A 12,471-nucleotide genomic window follows, 5' to 3' on the forward strand; every position below is an offset into this window, starting at 1 on the left:
TCTTATCTTATGATAGACGGTTAGTCTTAACCTCAATGTCATCCTGATAACGGGAAGTCTCCTGGAGGTTAATATACTGCACACATATGAGCCCATAATCTAGTTGACATTACGCTTTAGGATTCGTTATCATAAGACGAGAGAAGGTTATAACATCCTATATCTAAGTTAAACAACTGACCATAAAACTAGCTCAAGTTCAGAACATGCAAAGTAAACAATAAAAGCCTATCCACAGACATGGAAGATCATCATTTATCATTTTATTTATAATAAAAGTTCACTATAAATCTCATTATTATTCTGAATTAAACAATAACACAGTTTATTTAATAAAATGAAGGTGGAATTTAAAAATAAATGAACAAATAAATCAAAACAGGGATCTCAGAAGAGGTGTTTATTTTAGATCGCTGGCACGTTCAGCATGTTCGCTTGAACACATCTGAACACGTGTGAACCCCCCCAAACCTGCTGAGCTCCAACACTGCAGGTCATCCACAGTAATATTCAGCAGTTCACCTTCAGTCTTTGTTCAGTACAGCTGTCCACAAATGAGCTGCTGATTAAACAGCCTTATATTAGTAGATAAAAACACTTCATTTACCCTCTATGCAGAAACACACATGTATAAATGAGAAATAAAGCACTGCTGCAGCTCCGTCTGAGAGATTCTGCTGGGTTTAGAGACGCTCCTCATTCCTGGCATCGCAGGTTTAGAGGCCAATAAGTGCAAACAGCTGGAGAGCGTCCATAATCAATAACACTGCACTCCATTAACAGCACACTGTTCATTTGTTCCAGTAGATCTCGTAGGAGTTTCGCTCTGTGTAGCTGTTCTCAGCAACTCCGCTTCCAGACCGAACTTTCTCCTTCACCACTTTAATAACCATCCCTCCGGCCAGCGCGATTCCTGCTGCCGCTCTGCCGATCTCACTTAGAATGCGCGCAGTTGTTCCAATGCCGTCCAGAACAGCTGAAGAGGTGACAACACTGCCCCCGGTGGCCACTACACTAGGTGCGCCTGCTGCAACACTGCCCCCGGTGGCCACTGCACTAGGTGCGACCGCTGCAACACTGCCCCCGGTGGCCACTGCACTAGGTGTGACCGCTGCAACGCTGGCCCCACTAAAAGCACTTACTGCTGCGCTGTCTAGCAAAGCCCCCATCACTGCTCCTGCTCCGATGGCACCGCCCACTCCTGTAGCCACGCCCACCGCTGCAACACCAATCACTCCCACCTGCTGCGCAGCCTCTACTGCTGCGTCCCGTGGCCCCACAGCCTCAGCACCTGCCAGCGCCCCCACTGACCCGCCTAATACCCCACCTGCTGTCGCACCCAGAGCCACTGCGGTCTTCCCGGACGCCGCTGCAACTATTGCACCGAATGCTTTGCCTACGCCTGCGCTGCCTGCGGAGACTCCTGCTAACCCCACTGATCCTCCACCAATCACAGACGCCCCTGCTGCCACCGCCAGAGGAGCTGCAGCTCCGAATACGGCCCCGACCGCCATTCCTGCAGCGCCGGCTGCGACCAGCACCTTGACGCGCTGCAGAACCTTCCCGGAGAGTGCGGCTTCCATGCGGATGTGGCTCAGAGCGGAGCGCAGCGCCTGCCGTCTGCTGACCGCCATTCCGGCACCTCTGCGGCTGCGCCACCGCTGCATGCGCCGTTGCTGCTCGTCCCGGACGGCGTGCTCGGCCTGCAGGAACACACTGTTGGTGTAGCACACTCCTCCTGCGTCCGCCACCATCGCCTGCACCCTCTGCAGCAGCGTGCTCACCTGCGCACACACATAGAGGGATATTCAATAACTCAGTATACAGTGATCATGAACATGCACAATGCTGATATCATCAGCACTTCCAAATATTGTGAATAATTGTTCATTACAGAGTTTCCCCTACCATTATATAAGGGGAGCCTACAGCTGTACCGCCCCCTTGAAGTCACGTTAATTGTATTATCTATATAGCGCCAGATCACAACTGTTTTAATAAACAAGCTAAATAGCCGAATGTAATATCTTATTTACACAACAGCATGTCATTTCTATTCTGCGCTCACGTCACAGCAGCTAAAATATATACAGATGTGGACATCCCAAGTCTCTCGTAAGTTCAGGCAAACGAATGATAATCTCCCGGAAATCGCGCGTCTCCCACTCGGTCCTCAAATACATCCCGCATCCATCCCCACTCTTCAGATACGTCGCGCACATCCCATGCTGTGGCGCGAGCGGAGCTATTTCCTCGATTTAGTGTCTAGTTTTGACCTCTCCCGAAAGCTCTGCGTGTCTTCCCCAAATTCATATCGGCTCCGTGATCTCCCAAAATGAATTAAAATACGCGGAAATCATGACGACGAGAGTGAACGAGCAAGAGAACAGATCGCGAGAGGCACAGTGATGGTCTCAACATTAAATTTGATAGGTTGAATGAATAGAGCAGTAAAGAAATCGTGAATCGTAAAGAAATCGTGAGTGCCCCCCCCCCCCCCCCCCAAGCCTCAGTTAGAGCTACAGATTCTAGGGCTGCAACAACGAATCGATTAAATTGATGACAATTGATTACTAAAAGCGTTGGCAATGGATTTGATAATCGATTCGTTGTGTCACGCGACACAGAGACGGTTGATTATTAAAAAACACTTTAGTTCAGCGCAGAGCAGAGTGAACACGGTCTCTCTCCGTGTCTCGCACACTGATACAGAATTCGGCGCTTATGGACAGGGATGAGGAGGAAGGGAGTTCAACAGCAGGGTCCTACTTTTGTTCCGTTTTGAAGTGAGGACCGTGCTGATGTTTTACTCGTTATCCAGCTTGACAAGCATGACAAGTTAGCGTTAGCTGAGGCGCTGAGGCAGAGAGAGCTCGCACTGAACACAGTTCTCAGTAAAGCCTGGTTAATACTTCTGCATCAAGTGACCGGCCTAACCCATGGCACATGCAACGTGCATAGCTGTGCATTTATACTTCTGCTGCTGTCTCTGTCGGTCTGCATTAACACTTCCGAAACGCTAGTTGGCAGTGAGGTGTAAATGTTCCTCTGTGTCGAGTTTCTTCTCTGCTGTTTTGCTTTTCCTGAACACTTCCTGGATGTACAAGTGGCTCAAACTCGCTCATTTTGAGGCAGGAACCGGCGGACGTGCAACAACTTTAACTATGAGGTAAACACAAAACAAAACTCTCCATCCGGAGCTCCTTCATGGGACTCCACACTTGTAAACAATCGCTCGCGCCATTTGCGCGGCTCTCTGTCCCACCCAGACTCGTCAGCGCTACCAAGCCGACCAATCACAGAGCTTGCACTACGCGTCGTTGCGACATGTAGTTACAATTTTTGAGAGGAGCACGTCAGTGACGCCGACGGCCACGGCGAAGGGCTATGCGTCAGCGCCGTAGCATACGCTGGTGTTTGACGCAGAAGTATAAATCAGCCTTAAGGGACCGTCGGAAAAGTGCTGCTTATTTTCGTTTTTTTTTTTTCGAAAACAAAACCAACTTAACCCCGCTGAGAAAGACGTGTCATATTACCACAATTATGCAGCGTTTGAACCGCCTAATGCTTATTTTATGTTTTAGACACGTAAACACACACACACGTACTGGTAAAACAACACATTTAGAGTTTGTTAAGCACACAAGGAAGTCTAACAATCCGCTCAAATATAATCTGCCGATGTGTTTTATTGATATCAGATACACACAGTGAAAGCTGCATCTGCTCTTCTCTAAGTTCACCACACACTTGCTTGCATGTGTTTGGGGAGCAACTGGTGAATTTACCTGCTGAATCCTGCGTGTTCTGCTTTTATGAATGAGGCAAACGTGCGGCCGCAAGAAACCATGACGCCGACCATCTCACGTTATAGATCACGATCAGAATACATCTCATTAAGACTATTTTTAACTTGTTTTCAGCAAACAATCACTATTTTGAGGTGCTTTTTTTCAGAAAACAAGACATCATTTCTTATGCTATCTGATGTGTCCAGGATGTGTCTTGATTTAAAAACATTTAGATATTTGGATTGAAAACAGGACAAAACTACTTAATTTTTAAAAATATTATTATCATTATTATATTTATTATTATAACAGCTCAGAGATTCGTTTTCTTTAACTAACAGTTGGAAATTAATGCCTTTCTTTAACTGATTTATCAATTAATCAGAAAAAATAATGGACAGATTAATCGATTATTAAAATAATTGTTAGTTGCAGCCTATCGCCTGATGATCCCGCATGCAATATTTAGAGTAGTTTGTCGGTGAACGGCGTCTGTGTGTGGGAAACGCTGCTGAACATGTGCTGGAGATTGACAGCTGATCACAGAGGTGCTTTATAGAGTAATGAACACGATAATCACGTCTAATAAACAGCTCTTTTAGCAGCGTAGCTCAATATGGTGATCATACGGTATATCGTTATGAAAACTATTAATGGCAGCTGGTAATGCTGTAATACCTGCGCGCGGTCCTGCGGTGCTCTGTTGTTGATGATGCAGTAGCGCCCCCCGCAGCGGTGCAGCAGCAGCTTCAGGCGTGAGGAATCGTCCTCCAGGAAACTCTCGAACCCGCCGGCGTCCTCCAGCGCGTCTCCGTGTGTGAACAGCACCAGCGTGTGGCGTAGCGCCTCCTGGCCGAACACACTGCACATCTGCACCACCGCTCGCTCTTCATCTGCAGTGTAGCGGCCCAGCGGAATCACCAGCAGGAACGCGTGCGGCCCTGGCGCCGTTAGCGAAACGCATTTAGCGATCTCAGCGTGGAGGCTGTCGGCGTCCAGACGGGTGTCCCCGAACCCGGGCATATCCACCACCAGAATTCTCCTCCTCACCCCGCCGAACTCCTCATCCTCACACACCTCCGCACACTCACACACACGCGTCACTGACCCCGCCCTCAGCGCAGACAGGAAGTGGCGTCGCCCTAATATGGTGTTTCCTGTGGCGCTCTTTCCCGAGCCTGTGCGTCCAATCAGGACGAGTCTCAGCTCAGATCCGCCTCTGTCCTCCTCTTCAGATACTAACGGCTCCTCCCCACTGGACTGATCTAGAAGCAGAGTGTTTACATTAATTACTCAGCACAATTTACTTTATTAACGTCAGATACCTGCGTCTTATGAACAGTAATAAAAACAGAACGTCTGTTAAAATGGAGAAAATACAATAATCATTATATACACACACTCACCGGCCACTTTATTAGGTACACCTGTCCAACTACACAGTTTTCTTATCAGCCAATCACATGGCAGCAAGCATTTAGGCATATAGACATGGTGCTACAGCAGCAGAAGAGCACACCGGGTGCCGCTCCTGTCAGCTAAGAACAGGAAACTGAGGCTACAATTCACACAGACTCACCAAAACTGGACAATAGAAGATTGGAGAAACGTTGCTGCTCTGATGAGTCTCCATTTCTGCTGACACATTCAGATGCTCGGCTCAACAACATGAAAGCATGGATCATCCTGCCTTGTATCAGCGGTTCAGGCTGGTGGTGGTGGTGTAATGGTGTGGGGGAGATTTTCTTTGGGTCCATTAGTACCAATTGAGCATCAACGCCACAGCCTACCTGAGTATTGCTGCTGACCATGTCCATCCCTTTATGAGCACAGTGTCTCCATCTTCTGATGGCTACTTCCAGCAGGATAACGCAGCATGTCATAAAGCTCAATCATCTCAGACTGCTTTCTTGAACATGACGATGAGTTCACTGTACTCAAATGGCCTCCACAGTCACCAGAGCTCAATCCAATAGAGCAGCTTTGGGATGTGGTGGAACGGGAGATTGGCATCATGGATGTGCAGCCAACAAATCTGCAGCAACTGTGTGATGCTATCATGACAATATGGAGCAAAATCTCTGAGGAAGATTTCCAGTAGCTTGATGAATCTCTGACATCGAGGATTAAAGCAGATCTGAAGGTGAAAGAGGTCCGACCCGGTACTAGTGAGGTGTACCTAATAAAGTGGCCGCTGAGTGTGTGTATACAAATATATAATAGACTAAAACCTTCCAACTTCTTGGTTCTCTGAAGACCCGTGTGTCATTAAATCACCAATTATTAATTTATTTCAACTTCTATTCATAATATTTTAATACAAAAAATGCAATAATTTGAGGGATTTGAACCCTTTAAATTGCAGTTTGTGTACATGATGTCAGAAAAACACTCAAATGAATTGTTTTCCATGTTTTCTGGATTATTACAGTCTTGGATCAGCCAATCAATGATAAGAAACATCATATGTGTCGTATTACGTGTCGTTTCTCCATCACTCACACATACCTTTATTTTTCATTATATTGATTTAGAAATGACTCTCCACATCAATACACCCACACATTAATTATTAGAGTTTTGCTTCATTTCGCCTGCAGCAGAAGGGAGGGTTTGCTTTTAATATCAGTCATATAAATCTGAAGCATCGCCAAGAATAAAGCCTATTAACAGTGATTTATGACTTCTTCTTAAATGACACTGGAATGAAAGATTGCGTTCAATTTTGTCCTGAAGGGATTGGGTACATTTAAATGCTTTTAAAGGGTGAAATAATCAAACGGCAGTAAAAATATACATATTATATAAATTCATGCTACTCTCATTATCATTTAAAACATAATGTCACAATTTAATATATTATGGGTTTCTGCATTATAAAATGTAGCTTACTGTATACATTAAAAGTCATTTTAAAACACTTTACCATAGAAATATAACTCTATTATCTTGTTGACAAGGATTATTAAATCTTTATTTAATATTAATATAAAAACAAACGGCACCTTTATAATCTTTAACCGCTGATACCACAACATAAAAATATTGCTGAAATTTCTGCAAAACTATTAATAAGTAAAAAACAGATTAATAACATTGCCAAAATAGCTGTCTGGTCTTTTATAAACAATAAAGAAGAAGTTAAAATATTCATTCATTTTCCTTCAGCTTAGTCCCTTTATTCATCAGGGGTCACCACAGCGGAATGAACCGACAACTATTCCAGCATGTGTTTTACACAGTGGATGCCCTTCCAGCTGCAACCCAGTTCTGGAAAACACCAATACACACTCATTCACACACACACTCATACACTAAGGCCAGTGTAGTTGATCAGTTCTCCTATAGCGCATGTGTTTGGACTGTGGGGGAAACCGGAGCACCCGGAGGAAACCCACACCAACACGGGGAGAACATGCAAACTCCACACAGAAACACCAACTGACCCAGCCGAGACTCAAACCAGAGACCTTCTTGCTGTGAGGCCACAGTGCTAACCACTGAGCCACCCTCCACAAGGAATATTAAATGTTTAAATTTTAGCTGCACGTTCATAATCTTTAACTAGCGCTAATACAAAACAAACAAACTAATAAAAAATAAATAGTAAAATACTGCAGATATTTTTGCAATGTTATTAAGGTGTGAAAAACAGATTAATATCATTGCAAACATATCAGTCATCTTTTACAAGCAATATAGAAGAATTTCAACACAACATGTGATAAAATATGAACTTTCACATGACGATAATAATAATCAGGGTGTGAATTACAGCGGGGTTAAGGGGGGATTGACTCCCCTAATTAATGCTTAATCCCCACTGAAGGACATATAAAACAAGAGGTATGGGGGGTCAGCCCTTTAATACTGAGAAATAGTTAGCTCTGATCTGTTTTTAAATAATAATATTAATAATTAAATACACATTTGATTACCATCTCTGTGAATTTGGCACCCCATGAAAACAAATAATCCACAAAACTATGCCCTTCATTTCTGCTGATTTGTGCCGCAGAAATGAACGTTTGTGCTGGTTTGGGCTCTGAGATATTATGCTTTTTTTTTGACCGTGTGACGTCACTTTCCACCCCATGTTGATCAAACAACTTCAAATCTGTACAGGTCATTTGTGCTGGATTTGTGCTGGTTTGTGCCGGTAAATAAACACTTGATCTGTTTTCCTCGTTTAGATATAAGCTAAATATTTAGCTCAATTTCCTCTAAATCACAAAAAACAGGTGTCATTTGTTTGTGCTGGTTTGTGCCATTTAAATAAACACTTTGTTTATTTTTATTGCTTAGATATTGCCTAATCAAGACACTTCAGGAGCCGTGACGTCACTCTCCACCCCATTATTTCCTCTAAATCGCACAAAACTGGTGTCATTGTTTTATGCCGTTAAATAAACGCTTGATCTGCTTTCGTTGTTTACACATAACCAGAATATTTGATTAGATTAGTGCTGGTTTGTGCCGTCATCAGATATTTATATTCGTGCACGAATATATTATTTTCGTTTGCTCACAATTTGTGTAAAATAAAATAATATTAGATCATTAGAGGTCTCTCGACCCCCGCTGCTCCATATTTACCAAGATAGTCTCGCTTGTGTGTGCTGGATTGTACCTATGAACGTTTCGCTAGTGCTGCTGCTATTATTAATATACTGAATATTGAAATAAAGATAATGACATCACCAGCCACCCCACATGCATGATGTTTTAAAATATTTTAATTTGTTTGTGCTGATAGAATTGGTTTGTGATGCTTTATTTTTAGATTTTAAAATAGCCTAGGCCAATTTAGGTTAGTCTGAGATCTTTTTTATCAGAAGAAGCATGAAGCCCGATCATCATTTTGACAGATTCTGGTGAGGGTGATCGTGCCCAAGTGGTTATACAGTAGCTAATAGGCTATTGAATAGCCTACAAACACCATCTGAGTGAGTGTTATGAGCATATTAAACGGCAATATTAACCAACAGAGGCATTTCACACCTGTAATATCCTCTCTGTGAAAATACAGTGAAAAGAATACAATAACAGCACTTCATTACATTCAGCACAAACACATGGCAGAGTTTTGGGGATTGTTTGTTTGTATAGGGTGTCAACTTCACAGAGGTTAAATCAGTTCTAATATAATATGAATTCAACAGTCTGAAACTGCATAGACATCATAAGTGTTCAGAGCATCTCATAATATAGGAGTCTGATTCTACATACAGCCTAAACGTGAAGTCAAATTAGATGCATCGTTAGCATAATTTGACCTAAAGTAACTTTTGAATGAGCTAATCAGAGGATACACTCAATATCCCTCACAACACTCAAAACAAGTATGCTTAATACGCTTTTATTAATTCATTAGATGTAATTAAAGAAAATAGAGAAATGTGATTGACTGAAGCATGGTGTTTGCAACCTCTCTGGTCGTCAATCTATAACTCTTATCCTGATAATATTTCTATATCTGCTCTTCTTTCAGTTCTGTACTGTAGGCCTGTGTGTCTCCTGACTTAAAGGACACGAACAGCTACAATTTCCCTCAGTTAAAGTGCTGTAACCTTTATGTACTGTAAGCTTTATATTTAATAAACAGCTGGACACAAATGTACAATGGAAATACAACATATAGAAGTGTAAATATGACTGCAGCTTAAATAAAGACGCTAACTTTACTAATGAAGGGAAACTTCAGCCAGATCTGTCATGATGAGGAGGAGGAGGAGGAGGAGGCCCTCGTGTGGCGGAATGTGAACTAAATTATTTAATAAACGTTTCTACTAGAAAACTCTCATTATCAAAGGCACTAAACGAGCAATATCACCATCAATGACACCTGTAAACACATAATAATTACAGTATTGCTGAAATTAACCGATCTGACATTAAAAAACACGCTGATGAGACTAAATCTGCGATAGTACTACTCATATAAAACGCTTCTAACATGATAGTGAGTTAAATATCTCTCTCAGACCTGGATTAGAGTGTCCAGCCATGATGAAGCTCGTCTTTTCTCTTTGTTTTGTTTCTCTTCCGCTGTTGTTCTGTAGTTCAGGCTCGCTCTGCGCAGACGCGGGAAATCTGACGTCATCAGTGAGATCACAGACTGGATATCAGCGCCTCCTGCCGGCCAACAGCACTCACCGCTGATCTGCAGGAGACTTACTGTATATATATCAGCCTGCTGTCAGTGTGGCCTTTACAGACTTAAAAACTGCACTATAACTACTTCCATTAAAAGTTAAGTAACGGATGACTTCAGTTTAGGCCATTTAATTGCAGATATATACAGTGCACAGCGTAATTGAGTTCAGCTCATTCTGAAGATGAATATGTTCCTCCATTTCTCAGTGCATATAGGCCGGGTATTCTGGTGCATTTAAACAACACAGATTGAACAGATATTTTTGTCCCCAAACATATTCAGAAATTAAAAGATAATACAATTAAATTCAAGCAAAATATTGCAAATAAATTACAAACTACAAAATTTTACCAAAATTCTTCATGTTTTTGTATGGAACAAAATCAATGCCAAAAGTCTTGAATTAAAAAGCTTGTTGAATAGCACAAACTGAAAAAAATAATACACTGTATTAACAAGTTCTTGCATTTTAATGACTTGAATTCCAGGGTTTGTATTTTTAGGTCCTGAAATGTAACATATCTGTTCATTTAAGCTGTGAATATTTCAACGAAAAATATTTCAAACACGTTTTCTTCCGAAGTTTCAGATGATATCTGGGCTTGTGCATAATAATGTAAAGTGAAAGTGAAAGTCATGACATTTGGCCAAGCAGAAGAATAGCCTACAAGAGTGTTTCGATTATTATATTAATCATGACATATGTCATGCTTGGGATTATATGAATAACACCTCGCTCTTTACCATTTACGAAAGTGGAGCTGACGTCAGCGCAAAATTGCTTGTATGATTGTAAAAAGAGTGATGAATATTAATGGATTTCTTATATCTGTCATTTCTAATAATATAAGTGATTTAACTAGTGTGAGCTTATGAGTTTACAACACAGCAAAAACGCATCCACAATCCTAAACCAATAACTTTAAGCTAAAATTATGATTTTATAAGCTACTGAATTTTTTTAAAAACAAGAAAAAAGGAACTATTAGCTACCCTAGCAAATTATTTAAATATGATCATCTCAAAATATAAAATAAAAACATAATGGTTTGACTTTGTGAAATCATAAAACACACTTGCAGAAAAGAGTTAATAGAATAAATGAGCAAATACATTCTCTCCAGTAGATGGCGATTACAGCTCAGTAATAGAGTGGAGGAACTATGACGTCACTTTGTAGGCTAATCGGCTGCTAGCATAAAACTGGTTATGCAGACGTGCTGCGACTTTAATCCTCAGACTTCATCGTGTTTTACATGCAATAAGTGAAGAAAAACTACATTTTTGTTTTATTTTATGTTAATGAAGTTTTAGGGTTTAACACTGCTTCGTCTGAAAACTCGGTCATATGGGCAAACGCAAAGGAAAACACTTTGAGGCGAACATGGAGAAAAATGAAAAAACTTTGCCATCCCAACTATTTGCTCTGTATCCTGAAGATGCAATGCAGACGGGCGTAACTAGTCCAGAGGTGTCTCTGACAACTCCACTTCCATGCACCCCAGCTAAAAGCCCAGCGCCAAAAACACGACGAATCAACGACATTCCACCTGACTGCGACATTAACAAGGTTATGGCCACTATTCAGTCTCTCTCCGCAAAATGTGAGACTATCTTTGAAAAAGTTTCATCTATGGAGACAACGGTGAGAAACACTGATCATGCCATTACCTTTTTGAACGAATCAGTGGAAAAGCTCATTAAAGATACCTCAAATCATAATGAGAGAATCTTAACACTGGAGAAAAAAACTGCAGACCTGAGTGAAGAAAACTTCAAGTGCTGGAGGCAAACAGTTATCGAAGAAGATGGGGCTTGAGACTACAAGGGATGAAGGAAGAAGATAAAGAAATCACTCGGGATCTTGTGATCAAAATCCTCGGTAAAGTTTCTCCCCAAATCGCTGATAAATTGTCGGAGGTGGTGGATTCGGTGCATGGAATTGGAAAAAGGAAGAACGACAACTCACCAAGAGGTATAATCATTCAATTCAGCATGCGTCACTTTCGCGATATCATATGGAGGGATGCAAGAGGTTCGAAATTCCTGGAGGAAGCCCATCTCCGTTTAAAAGAAGACCTATCACCCGAGGAAAGAGCGGCGAGGGCCAAAGCCTGGCCTTTGGTCAAGAAAGCCAGAGAAGAAGGCAAGAGAGCATCATTTGTCGGTGCCTTTGCTTATATCGAAGGGAAAAAAGTTAACATTTATGTCTTGTAAGTAATAATAATAATAAAAAAGACATTTTGAACACATAGACACTTTATTTTCGATGTTCTCTTTGGGACAATTCATTACCCTAATAGTTTACATTGTACTTTTAATATCTGTTGACATTTGTTGCATGTAAGCGTTCGGTGAGTCTAATTTGCACTGTAAAAGAGTAACTTAGATTAGTTTAATCTAGGAGGTCTTGTTCATTGTTCTACGTTTTATTTTTTTATTTTTGGATGACAGAATTTAATTTTGAGAAAATAGATTTTATTTCCCTTAATGTCAGAGGCCTAAGAGATATTGATAAAAGAA

At 41.6% G+C, this 12,471-nt stretch overlaps 1 long non-coding RNA gene across 2 annotated transcripts; it reads right to left on the reverse strand.

Moving 5' to 3' along the window:
• Positions 1 to 385: 385 nt before the first annotated feature.
• si:ch1073-322p19.1 lies at positions 386 to 9,849 on the reverse strand. 2 transcript variants are annotated; one of them, XR_015480195.1, is made up of 3 exons: positions 9,778 to 9,849; positions 4,470 to 5,056; positions 386 to 1,784 (listed from the first exon to the last, which is right to left on the reverse strand). It is a non-coding gene; the product is annotated as a si:ch1073-322p19.1 (long non-coding RNA). The 2 variants fall into 2 exon arrangements; XR_015480196.1 differs by having other exon boundaries at positions 4,470 to 7,937; positions 8,050 to 9,849.
• Positions 9,850 to 12,471: the final 2,622 nt, after the last annotated feature.

This window comes from Danio rerio, chromosome 3 (genome assembly GCF_052040795.2).
Source record: "Danio rerio strain M-AB ecotype USA chromosome 3, GRCz13ab, whole genome shotgun sequence".
Taxonomy (NCBI): domain Eukaryota; kingdom Metazoa; phylum Chordata; class Actinopteri; order Cypriniformes; family Danionidae; genus Danio; species Danio rerio.